Source organism: Aplysia californica, unplaced genomic scaffold (assembly GCF_000002075.1).
Source record: "Aplysia californica isolate F4 #8 unplaced genomic scaffold, AplCal3.0 scaffold00089, whole genome shotgun sequence".
NCBI lineage: Eukaryota > Metazoa > Mollusca > Gastropoda > Aplysiida > Aplysiidae > Aplysia > Aplysia californica.
This window is the reverse complement of record NW_004797359.1, coordinates 619,871-637,096: the sequence shown is the minus strand read 5'-3', so window position 1 is coordinate 637,096 and position 17,226 is coordinate 619,871. Positions and strand designations below refer to the sequence as shown.

General features: G+C 41.6%; 1 protein-coding gene across 1 annotated transcript in view; it reads right to left on the bottom strand.

The window, feature by feature from the left end:
• LOC101862487 (alpha-2 adrenergic receptor) overlaps positions 1-16,516 on the bottom strand; it is a 38,619-nt gene extending 22,103 nt beyond the window's left edge. The window contains exon 1 of the mRNA XM_005094783.3: positions 15,981-16,516. The gene's annotated coding sequence lies outside the window, so the exon portion shown is untranslated. The remainder of the gene's footprint in view (positions 1-15,980) is intronic.
• Positions 16,517-17,226: the final 710 nt, after the last annotated feature.

Sequence of the window (17,226 nt, the reverse complement as noted above, 5' to 3'; positions counted from 1 at the left end):
AGTACAGGAGATGTGGGTTGAGTAGAGAGAAAGAGAGAGAGAGAGAGAGAGAGAGAGAGAGAGAGAGAGAGAGAGAAGAAAAAGAGGAAGAGGGAGGTGGGGGTGAGTAAAAAGAGCAGGGGATGAAGTGGGCTGGCTGAGTACAAAGAGCGATGGGGGCGTACAAGGAGAAGGAGAGAGAGGTTGAGCGAGTGGAGAGCAGCGCGCGGAGAAAGGCCGGTGTGTGGTGGCACTCACCAACTGTGGGTGTGGCGCGCTCGGGCATAACGTTAAACGCGAGCACCAAGGACGTAGCGGTAAGAAAGGGCAGGTTAGTAGACGTTCGCGTGTTTTTCCTTTCTTCCAGGAACGGTTCACGTACCGGGGTCTGTCTTTCTGCCGGTGTGTTTGTCTGTCTGTGTGTTTGTCTCTCTCTCTCTCTCTCTCTCTCTCTCTTTTTTTATCTCTCTATCTGTCTCTCTGTCTGTTTCTCGCTGTCTGCTCTCTCTCTCTCTCTCTCTCTCTCTCTCTCTCTCTCTCTCTCTCTCTTTCTCTCTCTTTTTTTATCGCTCTATCTGTCTCTCTGTCTCTCTGTCTCTCTCATCCAAATTGTCAATATCAAGTGAGGTTAAGTTATCTTAAACATAAAAGGTGACCTGCATGCTAGAAAACCCGGTGAACCTGTACGCACTGAATGAGTCCCCAAAAACAAGAAAGTATTAAAAGGTGTCACCAGTACCATCAGATTACACACAAATACACAATATATTTTGATATTTCAAAGGTTTTAGTAAGAGTTTAGTTTTAGTTTTAGCAAGAGTTTTACGGCACTTGCAACACAATAAGGTCATATACGTGCCGAAGAATAGATTATGGGTTAAAAGAGAGTAACAAAAAAGGAGGGCAGACAAGAACGACAGATTTTTTATAGGAAAGAAGGAGCAAACCACACACCAACCACCCACTTAGTAAGCGTTTTATGGCATCTTGCAACACAAATAGACTATATTATAAGTGACACATATTAGAAGAACATGTACTAAAGAGTAGCATATAGAAAGAAAAGAAGGAAGAGAGGTATAAGGATGATACAAACGTTTGAGAGGGAAGAAGTAGCAAATCACAACAAAACCACCCGCCCACCAGGAATAAATACGGACAAAAAGAAAACTGAATCAAAGCAAAAGAAGAATACCGCACACCGCGTCCATTATAATGCAAAAGGAGACTACAGAACTGTAATAAATGTATAAAAGCAAAACTACATTACAAAGTCCGCGCATTTTCAGAAAACCGGATTTACGGAGATATTCGGGAAAAAATCAGTGCATCTGTCTACTAGCCTACTACCTACCTAACCTTAAAAATGGTTTAGGGTTCTGGCTGTGAATTGTAGAAGACCGTCAATGGTCCTGTGATAGACTGTCAAGTTGAACAGAAACATCGTGGTTGACCGTCGAGTAGAACAGAGACATAGCGGTAGACCGTCACGTAAAACAGAAATATTATGGTAGACCGTCAAGTAGAACAGGGACACAGCGGTAGACCGTCACGTAAAACAGAAATATTATGGTAGACCGTCACGTAAAACAGAAATATTATGGTAGACCGTCAAGTAGAACAGAGACATAGCGGTAGATCGTCACGTAAAACAGAAACATCGCGGTAGCCCGTCAAGAGGGCTGGCACTGAGAATTCTCTATCGCTCAAAAGACGAATACTTCTGACGCTCTCGCAGCTTCATTGTGTAGATTTACACCGCATGGACTTTCAGTGACCTGAAAGCAACGACTACAAGAAAACGCAAGGGGTTGGGGGCTGTATCAGCACAACTACGCCTGTACCACTGAATGTCGGTTAATCTAGACTAGACAGTTACTGCCGAGTTTTAAATGTCGACGCTGGTGTGGGCAGATACCGCAAAACCAGCTGGAATCAGAAAAACAGACGGCGCACTGATAGCTCAGGTAGCTCCAAGCTGAACTGAAGCGTAGGTGATCCTGGTTCAAATCCACGACGGGTACTTTTGCGGGAATGTGGCGTGAGGTGGGGGTGGGGTGTGGGTTTCATGGTTCTCAGCTCACCTGATGGAATCAATTTAGTAATGGGCATTAAAATCAGAGGTCCCGCTTCTTTAATATAACATTGCCACGCGGAAAGGGGTATTAAACCCACAGCACACCAGAGTAGAGAGAAGGGTAAAAGCAAAAGGGCAGGCTGACCAACGTGCTTTAGTATCATATGTATCATGAGCCAAAGAGAAGCATATTGATATCAAAACGTGTGTTTCTGCGCTAGAAAGGAGGACACACACTCACACTCTCTCTCTCTCACACACACACACACACACACACACACACACACACACACACACACACAAACACACACACACACATAAATACAAACACCGGAATTCACTCATTTCAAGTTCCAGTGACATTGTGCAAAAGAACCATCCGTCACACGTAAAACGTTATGAATAAGCTATTCAAACTCAAGTATTTTATTTTGGGAAACCCATTCAGGTTTTTTCTCATTCGCTTTTGCAATTCGAACGTACTCTTTGTCCATTACAAAAATCTTCAGCTGTATTACATTAACAACTTATAGTCTGTGTGTGCGTGTGTGTGTGTGTGTGTGTGTGTGTATGTGTGTGTGCATGTGTGTGTGTGCGCGCGCGCGCCTGGCGTGAGTATAAGTGATAACGTACACAATGCTTAACATTATGTTACAATGAAACGTCATGCGTTGTAATGTATTTACAGGTATTGTTCAGGAGGAGGCGCTATAGAATTAATTATCTGAGTTATTATTATGGACTTCTTAGAAACTACGGTGGGTACCATGCTGGACTACGGAGCGGATGGCCCTAGTTCGAATACTAGATTGGGCGTTTTGTTGTTTTTTTATTTGGTCGTTTTGTGGAGTATTCGAAGCTCTCAACCCATCTGGATCGGTCCTGTCGGAGACGGGCGTTAAATTCAGAGGTTCAGGGGTTCCGCCTCCTAATTAACCTGACACTGACAGGGTTGATAGGGGGCGTTAAACTCGTACACTTTAGAAACTACTTTGACAAAAAGTAACTTCAGGAATGGGTGTGACACATCTACTTCAAGCATGACATAATATAGGCGAGGACACCCCCCCCCCCCCCTCTTTTTCAAAAAAAGAAAAGAAGAAAAAAAAACACAAAGAGAAAGAAAGAAAGGAGGTCGTAACAGAAAATGCAGTTCTCTCCATAAGTGTACACATGTCAAAAGCCGGCTAATGTGACCACGCCTTCGGGCATTTATTGAAGTGGGCTATAAAGTTACCGCAGTGTTGATACTGCCAGCACAGAGAGGGAGAGGGAGAGAGACAGAGAGAGAGAAAGAGAGAGACAGAGAGACAAAGAAAGAGAGAGGGAGGGAGAGAGAGAGAGAGAGAGAGAGAGAGAGAGAGAGAGAGAGAGACACACACACACACACAGAGAGAGAGAGAGAGAAATACTTTCACAAGTTGTGAAGGCAAGGTGGGTGGGTGTGTGTGCGCGCACTGTGTGTGTGTATGTGTGTGTGTGTGTGTGTGTTTGTCTGTGTGTATTTGTGTGCGAGCAGAGGATGGGGTGGGGTGTTAAAGTGGGATCATAGTGGGATGACTGCACTCCTTGGATGACTGTAACGCGCCTACAGGTTATACGTCACTAAATCCACTGTTCTCCCTCATAACGTTTTCTTGCTACTCGCTGCTCTGTTAAGCAATTTAAAAACGTTTTACTTACAGAAACGTGTGATGTGCTCCAGTACTTTTTTTGTTTGTTTGCTTGTTGGTTGTTTTTGTTGTGGGGTTTTTTTTGGGGGGGTGGTAAGTGTTATACGGCGATCGCAACTGCATACGGTCATATGAGCGCACGAGACACACCAAATGTTTTCAACTGGTAAGAAATTTTGAATTTGCCCGGGTGGCGGCCCAAGCCTACTCTTATCGATTTTTGACCACTAAAGGATCTTTAACGAGCGCAACTTTCACATGGGACCTCCGAGATTTTTCGCCCTTGTCCGAGAAGGTGCTCAAGTTTGGCCCCCAGAGGGCTTGGGGGAGCACGGTGGGGGGGGGGGGTATCGACAGAGCAAGACACATAAGAGAAGGAGAGAAGCACAACGATGCGATGACCACCGTTAATGCAAGGGGAAAAGAGTAACACATCGACACAACAAAGATCTGATTGTGCAGGGCGAAAGCAAGACAGACAGACAGAAACGACAAAGGGAAGAAAAAAGAAGAAGTAAGACCTACCAGTGGCGCCCTCCAACGACCCGCTACTCACACACTCCTCATTACCTCACAAACGTGGAGCTAACCTACCCTCTAACTTTCCGCTACCAAAAAGTGATGTTTGTTTGTTTGTTTGAGTAAGGAAATGCACATCGACACAATAATGGTCATTTAGTGCTGGGAAAAAAGTAAGGCAGACACACAGACAGAAATAAGAGGGAAAGAAAGATGTAGGACCTACCAATGGCGCCCTCCAACCACCCACTATCAAAAAGTAAAGAGAAACACATTATCACCAAAGTCAATAATTACTCTAATCAAACCACGCCAGGTTACACGATGCCGAGCGATTTACTCATACGCGCAAGTTACAAATGTGGACCTTCCTAGAAAGTGAGGGTGAAAAAAAGCAGAATTTTCTGCTACTTGTTCAGCGGTTCAGATCCGAGTAAAAACTGGTATTACTGTAAAACTCTCTAGTCACACAATCTAAATTTGGCTTGCTATAAAGCCCCCCCCCCCCCCCCCCCCCTCGGCCCCTTTTCTTTTTTAGTTGTGAGCCCCCTCCCTCTAGCACGGGCGAGACTTTTGGCGCGAGGCGAGGTCACACTCGGGGGGTTGTTCGAGTCCCCTACTGAGAGCTGTCTGCTTTGGGAGTGGTCCACATCATACAAGAAAGAACGGCAAGGGTACTAGAAATAATAAAACGATCCCTGCTCGTCGAAATGCAACCCTCTCCGGGTGAAAAAGAACCGGACTATCAAACAGGATTAAATTTAAACCCATACAAACGGGCGACAAAATGAATGCGTTCGGGCGACGGAATGGCAAAAAGAAAAAAAAGGATAATATATCACCATTACGTTCGATCTAATGGTGAAAAGTTTGCGCCTCCGTTACGAACTACAATAAATATTATAGAAGGAAGACTGCGTCCCAGTTCCATGCCAAGTTTCTATAGAGGCCTAGCCTTGTCGCTCGAACATCATTACACAATCTATATAAATAGCACTCTGTTCTGAATGGTGAACATTCATGTGCTGATTCAGATGTGGAACACTTTTTTTTAATGCAAATGCTTAGCAAATGTGTCGGTGCTTTTTATGGGGAGGGCTGAAAAGCGCACGCAAACAAACAGGGAACTGAAAATGCATTTTCTATTCCATTCACCTCAGAGCGAGAGTGGGTGAAAACACTTTGTGACTGCACTGTTCAATTCCCCCCCCCCCCCCCCTACCATTTTAGGATTTACCGCTTAAAAAAACAACAACATATATCCTTAAAAAGGAAATTCCGTCCTCGTATTAAGTGACACACTTCAGTCGATTTTAAAGATGTTATGTATGCGCCTTCGAATATGAAATGTTGGGATAAGCGAATCCATAGAAAGCTAGACAATATAATTGTCCAAAAGAATCAAAGCAAGCAAACTATGGCTTCTAATAAAAAATTGAACCAAGCCATTAAATATAACTTACTGCCTTAAAAAAGAACGTTGCCCGCATGTAGAAAATCACAAATTTGAACCTTTCCCTGTATTCATAGTTTAAACGGCCGGTGCACTTTGCACGCAACACGATGTGCCATAAACAAAACTTTAGTCAGTTAACCCACAAAGCATAAAAGGGGGCTCTAAATTTTCTTCTCGAAAATTGTCTCCTTTCGCTCTCTGCAATGTTCTGTTGTCTCCTTGCGTCTCCACTTTCTGCTCCCACCCCCTCACCTCCTTTGCCCTCTCCTCTGGGCTCCTGACTCTTTCTACAGCCTTTCTACTACTACTCCTTGGCTCCTTCTTACTGCTGTCTTTCAGCCGCACCCCTGATCTTCTGGTACAAAAGATCTACACCTAGCCTTCTCGGACAAAGGCGAAAAGTCTCGGAGGTCCCGAGTGCAAGTTGCGCACGTTAAAGATCCCTCGGTGGTCTAAAATCGATAAGAGTAGGCTTCGACCGGCACCCGGGCAAAATTAAAAATTTCCTACCAACTGAAAATGTTTTATATGTCCCACGCGCTCATATGACCTTATGCAGTTGTGAGCGCCGTAAAACACTTGCCCCCCAAAAAAGCATAAAACAGGCTTCAAGTAAATGTCAACAACAATTTCTTAGGAAACACCAAGGCAAGAAAAAAAAAACTTGTCCAACCACAGTGAACTAAATACAAAATTGTTTTAGTTGATGATTGACAAACTGATGAGATGAAATGAAGGTTTCAAAAAGGAAAACAACCAGCTTTTATACTTATTATTTTCTTAACACAAAACTGCAAAGATAACAAAACACACCTAATCTAAAAAAGCAGCAATTTGCAGTCATCGGTAATAGAAATTTCACAGGACTTAAAACCAACAAAAGCACCAATAGTGCCAGGATGGTCACGACGGTCACTACAGTCACAAATACATTTCATCATGAAGACTCTGATTTGTTTTAGTTTTAGTAGAGGTTTTACGGCGCTCGCAACTGCATAAGGTCATATGAGCGCCAGAAGATTAGATGTGTTACCACAGAATAACAAACATAAAAAAGAAGGAGGGGAGATAAGGACGGTAGATGTTTGATAGGAAATAAGAAGCAAACCACACCAGAGCACTCACCAACCACCCACGAAGACTTAAATAAAACTAAATGTAAAAAGAAGTACACCTTGCATTAACAGACAACAGCAGAGCACCCTTGAACCATTAACACAAAAAAATCCCCAATTTACTCGAGTATAAAATGCAGATATACATGCAAAAGAAACTGACATATTCATGAGCAATCAACCTGAACCTTTGAATCCCCACTCATGTTCAAGCAATACATTTAAAGTAAGAGGCTTAGACAACGAAGGATTTCAGAAAGGAGTCCAAATGTGAAATAATCAAAACTAAGGTTCTAGAGAAGAATCTGCTTGAAAGAAAAACAACCCACGAACTAAGCATACCGACGTATCTCACAGACAGTGAGAATCCTAGAGGAAAAAGAGGACAACAGAGACAAAATCATCTATCTCACCCCTCCCCCCCTCCCACTCCTCCTTTCTTTTTTATTTATCAATTATTACCTTTTATCACACATATTTTGCTTGTGCGGTATGGGATGGTAACGCATTATGGCATGGGAAGGAAAGAGACGTCAAGAATTGCTGTGGTGTGGGGTAGCGCGTTGTGTCGTGACATGACGTTGCACGGCATGGCAAGGCATGGCAATGCATGGTATCAACATTCAATTAAATCGTGGTGTGTTAAGGAAATGCATCACATGGCATGGTTCCATTTTCAAGCTTCCTCCTGCTGAGTACAGATAAATAAAACATAAAACCCAAATCAACACACATCTCTAACAGGACTATGTCAGGGCAACAGGTAGCCAAGGAAAACTCCTAAAACAACCAAAGTTTAGTTGACTGGGTTCTGAATTTTAAAGCAAAAAAACGAAGATGAACTTTTCTAAAACGTTTTTCTTCTGTCTTGTAAGAGTTACACAGCACTTGCAACACAACTAGCGCTGAAGATTAGAGGTGTTACGAGTGAATAACAAACACAAAAAGGGGGAGAAGAAACAGGGAAGATAGACGATTGATAAGAAAGAAGAAGCAAACCACACCAGAGCACCCACCAACCACACACCTCCTTTTTTTATCTTGCTTTAATAGAAAACAAACTTAACCCTGCTCTGGTCAAAACAAGACTCGTTTCATAACAACAGAAAAAGTTAAAAATTGAATATCACCATAATAATATATTCAATCAAATCTCTTCAATAGTTTCAGAACAGTCAAAATTGTCGATGGCGGCCACCCATTCAAGGAGAAAAGTGGTTTTATTAGACAGGCCAAAGTCTCACAGTGTCATCAAAATGTAAAAATATACATTGTATGCGAAGGGGGAAATAAAAAAGTTAGTGCACGTGATTTGTTTTGTACAGGTGGCCTTTGTTAGAGCTGATTTGACGGTTCATGAACCAGCATGTCTTTAAAAACTTGGTAAACCTTCGGGACAACCAGAGAGAGACAATCTGATAAGCAACAGTTACAGTAGGAGCTCAGCTCGGATGACATGTGATCTCGTCCAGGTACAAAATAATTCTGGTGGCCTTCACATACGAGTTACTCCAGAAACCTACAACATGCACCATGAGTATTCCAGTTACCTATACTTATAATATGATGACTTATGACTATGATGACTTTAACGAGTTACTCCAATATTGCACCAGCCCACAAATATACGAACTTTTCGTCCAGGTGATCTACACAAACTATTCCTGTGACCTACTTTAGTTACTTCAATGACCTACACATGATTGAGAATAGTTCCAATTTTACATTGGCACTTCCGCGATCTGCACATATAATTATCCCAGTGACCTATATTGCCATGTGTGTTACCCTAGGGACCTAGACACAATATTTAAATTCAAGTGGTCTAGTCTACACATATTTTTATTGGTTCTACAGATGAAAGACAAAAGCCTTCACAGAAGCAGACAATCGCTTTGAAGACCCTTCTTTTGACCACTGCTGAGTGTTTTAACATGGCATTGTGACTGTGGCTCTGACTTTTTTTAAAAATAATAAAACGAGGCCAAGTTCTTTGCATGCTGTAAAATCATAAAAGTTTCTAATGAGGACTTAACTACAAAACTGTTGATTCAGAAGTTAGATAGTCAAGACTAAAATAAGCATCATTCTAAATCTATACAAAGATAAAACTACAGTATGCACAATTCATTTATTTTATTAGTTATAAACATTTACTGCTGGGCAACTGGTCACAGAAATTCTGTGCACTTATGAGTAACTACTATCCAACTGTCCAAAAACTTATCCACTATGAAAGGCAGTCCTCTTTTTATCTCACAAAATGTCCCCAATACTGAGGTACTAACATCCTAATTTCAGCTGATTAATCAACAAGCCCAGAATACAATTTTTAGGTTGTCATTCTCCAGACATCAATACTCTAATGCAGCTTACCATAAAGTTTCTACTCAAAAGAATCAAACGAGATTTCAATACCTACTTTTAGACATTTTCATCACATCTCTAATACTGACAATGATGACATTAAAGCACACAAGTAAGATAGAACTTCAATTACCACTGCACTATTGGTCAAAATTTCTTGTAACTCATCAATTATATATTCATCAAAGCAGCACTTAGAATAGAAATCAATCAGTACATAACTCAATTCCAGTCGTGTATAATGCAACATATAAATTTAATGATAAAAACAGCCTCCCTGAAACTCATCATAAAACAGAGCATCCAAAAAGCATCTCACTTTCAACTTATTTCTGTTTGCATTTGCTCTTTACAAAACCAGAGAATATCTAACAAGAACATAGTAGTTACCATGATGCTGAGTAAAGGTAAAGCTCATGACGTCAGGAATATTATGTACTCCTTAAAAGGTCTCCTTTTATTTTCTTGAGCAAAATTAATATCCACTGCCGGCCTGCTAAGCCAGTCGCAGTTTCACCAGAGCCCCGTTAGCCAGCAATGTTTCAGGGTGACACGGGTCGGCCTTCACGGCTAGCACGCCTCAGTGACATAAGTTTCACCGTACTTCACCCCAAACCAGCTCTCCCCTACTTTGTTCTGTTTCCATCTTGCTCCTCTCCTGAAACATCTCACACGGATGCCCCTAAACCAACCAGCTCTGAGGGCATATATAACATAAAATATTCTGAATGGAGAGCCAGATTAAGACCAAGGCGATGCTGGAGTGAAACTGTAGCAGACACCCTCAGAGCTCACGGGATGTCCCTCCTACAAGCCATTCGCCTTGCTTCAGACAGACGCCTGTATCTATCTCCCCGCGACACCAAAAAAAAGACCATCAACAACACTGCAGTGTAAGTCCCATCTGACTGAATACGGTCTAAGTCTAACGTATGGCCTATCGCAACAATTGGTTATACTGAAACGCTTTCACACTTATATTTTGTTCTATCCCTCTCACATTCGACTCCAATGCATTACTTCAAAGAAATCCTCACCCAGGCCCCTGACGAACTGCAACTGTTTATATTTATATTGTGTGGATTGCAGAATCGAAACATTGCCCGGTAAACCGTTAAGTATGACAGCATAAAGAATTTAACACACATTAAAGACCCAAAGTTTGGCAAGTGGAAGAGCATGCTGGAAGTTGAATTCTCAGAATTTTGAGATTACTACAACAATTAGAGCCATTGTCCACACTCACAAAAGCAGTTTCTGGAGAAAAAAAAAACTAGTGAGGAGCCAGAATAAGATCAGACAAAACAATTTTTTATCCATACGACGCACAAACAGTTACTACTACTAATACACCTCTTTTTTCCATCTCAACTCGAGGCTGCAACTTCTCATTTGAGGAATTTAGTCCTTATTCTCCACAAACCTATCATCCCCTACTGCTTACATCCACTGATGAATTGAACATAAAGTAACAGAATGAAATCATTTATGGTATATAGTGTAGTTAGCCGCTGTATGATAATAAATACACCACGCCGTAAGCCTATACTGCTGTCACTGTTGAATTGGCAAGGGCATGGGAATGATAGCTAATTATTTTTGCTATTTTTTAAATTTGTTGTTTCTTTATTTCCATTTGCTGGATCCAGGTAATAAGGTAACGTAAACTGAAAAGGGGTAAGGTTAGGTTTGGGGTATGTCAAGGTACGGCGAGGGTAACCTTCATCCAAACCCTTCCCCTCCTACCCTTTTAACTCTTTTCCTACCAGGCCAAAATCAACCACTGGCCCAGGGCTTTTCCCTGACCTATTTGTACGCCCCAACCCCGCCAAAGGAAAATGTCAAAACATCCAACTAAACAAACACACTCAAACCATATCATATGGTCCATCAAACTGAAGGTTAAAAAATAATCTACCAGATGGCGATACAATATTGGAGATTTATTCCAATTATATTACTTTGGGGTTTCTAAAAGGGTATGCAATATCGAAGGCGTCATATGAAATCAACAATTTTCCAACTTTGAAAGGTCATAACTAAAAAAGTACAACAACAACAGCATCATTCAGACTTCTCAGGTAGGTTGCCTCAAGTAATGCAAAGAAATGCTGAAAGTTATGTCATGTATGTGTAACTAATATAGAAGTGAAAGTATGAGACACATACTGAAATCAGGGGAGCGCTTTTTTTCTCAAGTTTTTCCGTTTCAAAGGGGACAAAAAAGCGCTGAAATTACTAAAAAAATCTTCTGTCAGAGCAATACTTTCTTTCGTATCTGCTAACAGGAAGTCTATTCTATTATTTTGAAAAAGTGGGTAGGCCGAGAAATTTGTATCTTTTCATCACTGGATTGGAATAGATAGCGAGCCACTCAAGCCGTATTTTGCGGCTCTCGGTACAGCGAGGCCAGGTCCGCGAGCCGCAAAATGTGGCTCGTGGTACGGAAAGTGTTAAGGCCCCTGTTACACGTGCAGTTCATTGATCGACAAACTGTAGGGTATCCAAAGAATGGCAGGATCTTGTCAACTTTCCGGTAAAACTGAGCGTGGAAACAAGCAATCCTCTCCATATCGAAGGGTCCTCAATCCAGCCACCAGATATCTAGCAAAGCCAGTTTCAGCCGCCGAACTGAAGGCATGACGACGAAGGAGCGGCTTCTTTGATGTTGCCCCAATATTTAAGGAACTTTGGTGGAATGTTAACTCCATTTACAAAGCATTCCAAATGTTCCCTAAATATTTGCCAAATAAATAAACCAAATAAGATTTTCGTGATCAGCAACCCAAAATTAGTCAAAATCACACAGGGAACACAATCTAATGCTGCATTACCAAGTTAATTTTTGGTGTGCATTTTGTTCGTTTTGGGAAACCATAATTATTATTCATTCCAATACGTTAAGTAGGCCAGGGCATGAAACTGAATGATTTTAAAAGCAAAATCTACAAGTCTTCAATAACATAAACAACAAAAAATAACGCAAAACATTTTAATATGTTCAAGATATTGCATGACATACTTTCATTTAAGAGTACCATAAAGAGTTAACCATGTCTGTGGAATAATTTGACTGAGCGGTGGAGCAGAAACACTAGATGTGAATTTGAGGTCTTTTTAGGTTGCTTCTGTAGCAAGAAAACAAAACGTTGCCATCAGTCTTTTATGTGGAGAGATTGTTTCTCTCATCATTGTTAATTGTAGCTCACTCATGGGTCTGATCAACTGCAGAATATAGAGGCATGCCTGCTCATCCATTCATAACAAGTTATTAAAGTCCGTCGGGTAGGCTAGTAATTCTTCTAGTATTATATTTGGTCGCTTTTAAGGACAAGTGGGCTATCCCGAAAAATGCTGTTTTGAGAAAATCGAAGGTAAAGTTTTTGCCTCTTGTTCAGTTTCATTAAAAAACAAGGAGAGTTTTCTCATAACCAAACAAATATAAACACCAATGAAACCAAACTTCTCCTATAGGTAGGGCAATGCCTCCTTTTGGTGTAGGTCAAGATTTCTGGAAACCCCTGAAATCCGGGTTAGCCCGCGTGTCCTTGAAAACGACCATTTGTGTGTGTGTACAGATACTTCTTTTTAAAACCATTCTTTCGCCCAAATAATCCTCTTTCTTGATTTCCTTTTTTATTTGAGAACAAAAAATGAGCCAAATTGTCAATGCGTACCTTGCTTCAGCCATTTCGTTGATATTTTCCATAGCTACAGCAGTCCAAGGGCTGAGACTTTAAGGATAAAAAACTGTACGTCTAAATAGAATTTCTCTCGTCGGCAAAACTGTTAGTTTGTCGATGAATGAACTGCACGTCTAAAGGGGTATCAACCACAGGAACACTCAAAAATGACAAACTAATACCCCAGAGGGTCCTATGAACAACGAAGTCACTTCTTCCTTTGAACGACGCAGTTTTTGTTAACAATACTTGAAATACCTGAATTGACAGTGCATGGCAGAGAACCTCTATGCTTCACCTTGATCAAAGATCATTATAACTTTATTAAGTAGTCTACAGTAGTAAAGTAAAGGATTTTTGCCTTGACACACAGCACGCTTTAAAATATGTTGAACACATAGCTACATCACACATGTTTCAACCTCAATACACTTTTAATACAGACACACTGCTTAAGAGCAAAAGCAATGGTCGAACTAGCAATAAAATACATACTTAGCATAGCTAATTTAATCCTTGTTTTGGAGCGACAAGTCAATGTCAGCCTGTTAAATGCAGGTGGCACATGTTGAGGCGTAAACTACCTCAACCCAATTCACTTCTACTTTAATTCAATCCCTATCGAGAGCAATTTTAATTATTACTTCGATCAGTGAATTTTTCCTAAAAAATCTCAGACAATCTAAGATCAAAGGAAGTTGAACAATAGATTGGAAAAGGCTAGCCGTACTTAATGACGGCTAGACTGCTAGGCTAGCCTAGACTGACAGGCTAACCGCACATAATGACGGCTAGACAGGGCTAGCTGTACTTATATGATGGCTTGACTCACAAACTTTGAAACAAAACAGCAAAAAAAAGGCCTAGGCTACTGAATTGTAAATAAATTTTAGTTTGCAATAAATACCTAAAGTATTTTCATTTGAGACGAAACTAAAAGGTGCCTTACTGATAGTGCATGAATGTATTTTAAACCTGAATAATTACTTATGAGACCTGTGTAGGGCATGGGCATACTCAACAGGTTTCTAATAGGGCCTAAAATAAGTGCGGCTAGACTGCTTGTGTGTTCTGCAGCAAAAATTATGGCACTTTAGCCTTCTAGTAAAAATTTACCAAAAAAACACATAGATCTAGATCTGTAGAAAAGATCTAGAATCAAGGCTTATCTAGATCTAAATCAACGCAGTGGCTACATTCACAACGCCGTAAATGCAGTTTGCAGGCGCTGTTGAGGCTACGTTTACGGCACTCAAGCTTCATTTAGACAGAGCGTCCACTGTCGGTTTAAGTAAGCCGGTTTTAGTCAGTGACGATAGGGACGTATATTTAATATTTTGGCCTGCTTCAAGAGTACCATCCCATGAGATGAAGGAAAACGTAGCAGTGATCCTTGACCGATCGACCATTCGTCGTTTTCCCTTACACTGATCTCTAGCTCAGGAAAAACGACGAACTCTCAATTAGGCCTCTATGCAACAACGCATTAGGCATACATATATATGACAAAAATACATCTACCAAGATGTTTCATTCAATTGCCCTATTTCGCGTCCGGGCGAGACTAGGGCGCGACCTTGTGTTAGCACGTGACGGCCGGAGATGATGAGAAAAAGAGAGAGAGAGAGAGAGATAGAGAGAGAGAGAGAAGGTGGGGGAGGGGGGGGGGAGAGAAAGAGAGAGGGAGAGACAGACAGAGGGAGAGACAGACAGGGGCAAAAAAAAATAGAGAGAGAAGGGGGGGGGGGGAAGAAATAGAGAAGGAAAGAGAAAGAGGAGAGAGAGAGACAGACAGACAGAAAGTGAGAGAGAGGGTGTTTGTTATTATTACGTCAACTACGTCATTTTCTCTCTGCGTCGGTTCCCAGGCTGACCCAGTGCAATAGAGTCATTATTGTAGGCCTACACATTTTATGACCAGTCCCATCTTCTAAATCCCACCTTCTGTTTCACATCTCTCACCTCTTGTTTCCCATGTGTATCGTATTCAATTTTCCACCTGACTTCAATTCTGTAAGGGCCCTTCATTTTCCTTCATCTCATGGGTTGGAACACTTGAAGGAGGCCAAAATATTAAATACGTCACTGACTGACTAACCTGATGTTTTAAACCGGTAGTGGATGCTCCCCCTAAACGAAGCTTTAGTACTTTTTTAGTGCCGTGAACGTAGCCTCAACAGCGCCTGTAAACTGCATTCAGGGTGCCGTGAACGTAGCCTGCAGACTGCGTTCACAGGGCGTGAACGTGTAGCCACTGCGAATAATCAAAGACGCTGACATACTTGAATTAGAATCTAGTGTCTAGAATCTAGATCTAGTTCTCTATCTAGATTATCTAGATCTAGATCAAGATCCTAGAATCTAGGACTAAAGCAATGTTTAATACTTCATTATTTAGGCTTTGAAACCAAAGCAGCCTTCAATTGGGCGCCTAGATTGGAGGCTAGAGCTATGTAGACTAGTAGATCTAGAGATAGATCTAGTTATATCTAGATTAGATTCTAGGGCGATTTTGCGTTCGTTAAAGTCAAGAGATGGGGGGTTTCAGGGGGGCTTGCACCCCTGACCTAATAAAAATATGGAGGATAGGGGGTTCAGGGGGGCATGCCCCCGTGAATGTTTTCCTAATGTGATGTTTTAAAGTTAGGTTGCATCCCTGCTCTTTGTGCAGCCTATTTCAAAGAGTATTTGGTCATCAAGACTTCTGGATTTCTTCTCTGGATGTAAACAAATGGGTCGTGGACTTAAACGAACGGAACTACAAGATCACCAGATTCTAGATCTAGGGCCTACCCATTCCTCAGCCTCAGATCTCTCTAGAGATCTCTATTAGACTCTAAGTTCAAGCAGCAATGCAATGGCAATTGGGGGGGGGGGGGTAGAATCCAAAACCATTGCTATGCTATAGATCTAGAATCTAGATCTAGATTATAGATCTAGACTAGACTAGAGGGGGACAAACGAAGTCGGCTTCATGCTGAAGTGGACAAAACAAAGGCAAGGGCTCCTTTCTTCGCAATACTTTCAAAAGCTGTAGCCTAACCATCATGTTACAAGACCACACGCGCAACAGCGTACGCCGGGGTTCCAATCGAAAAGAAAGATACTAACCTGTCAGAATCAGTGTAAAATATCTCCTGGCCATATCCCACACCGCCGATCTAGCGAAGAGATGAGACTGAGGAGATATGTTTCACTTTTCAATCCACCGAAGAGGCAAACTCAAGAAGCCGTGTAGCTAAAACTTGGTCGTCTCCTGTTAGATTCTACACCGACTTGTACAAAAAATGCTCTATGCAACTGAATTTTGCTTTCAATAAAGCAGTGTTCATTTCAGACGAACTCAACATAATCCAGAAAATCCAGAATGAAATTTCAGCGTCAGCCTCGAATGAACAGATTCGTAAAAGGCACAGCCCGACCGCTCAAAGGCAGCCAGGATATTCACCAATAGAATAACTGTTGAAAGTGCTCGCCGGATCCCACGGTCGGGAAGGGCCGCGCAGACATACACACAAAGGCCTAACACTAGTTTGTGGTTTGTGGGCTTGCCATCTGCTCCATTCAGCACGCAGGCCACCTGACGTCTGCCCTCATTCGGGTCGGCTCGGGTGTCCTCGCTCGGGAAACCCTCCGTTTGTTTGCTTACCTCAGCTGCGAGAAGAGGAGATTTACTGTAAAGCTTGGCAAAGTTTCCATGTTCTCCGTAACAGGACTCTTTTTTAAAAAGTTCTCCTGGGAAGAAGATTCTGACTAAAATAACACGCATGAGAAATGAAACAATGCCATGTATACTAAAATATTCAAAAGAAGCTAAATATGTAATTATTGTAGGGATTGGTGTGTGTGCATTTCATATTGACAAATATTGCCACCATTACAGTAACGAGTGTTATGGCCGCTTGGCGTTCAAGACTGAGTCTCGCCCCCGCGAGTTGGGGGAGTGAGATTAAAACTTACGGTGAATACGTTTTATTTTGCACCCCATCTTTTAGTACCTTATGAAATCATAGCCCCTAAAATGGAAATAACACTGTGTTTTGCCGATTAAAAGCAATATCTTGGTAGTTTTGTCTTTAACAGATTCGTTTTATTGCATCGGTGCTTATATTTAGAGAAAAGGGAATAAAAAGGAGTAAAGTGTTCGCGACATGAAAACGTCACTAGGCATTCAATGTAGGAAATTAAAATGTGTGTTTGTGTGTGTGCGTGTACGCGCGCTTGTGTGTGTGTGTGTGTGTGTGTGTGTGTGTGTGTGTGTGTGTGTGTGTGTACAATGAAAAACACTGGAGATCAAGAAGGCATGATATACATTAATAAATGAAACAGGTGTGTCGAGCAGGAACTTTGACTATTG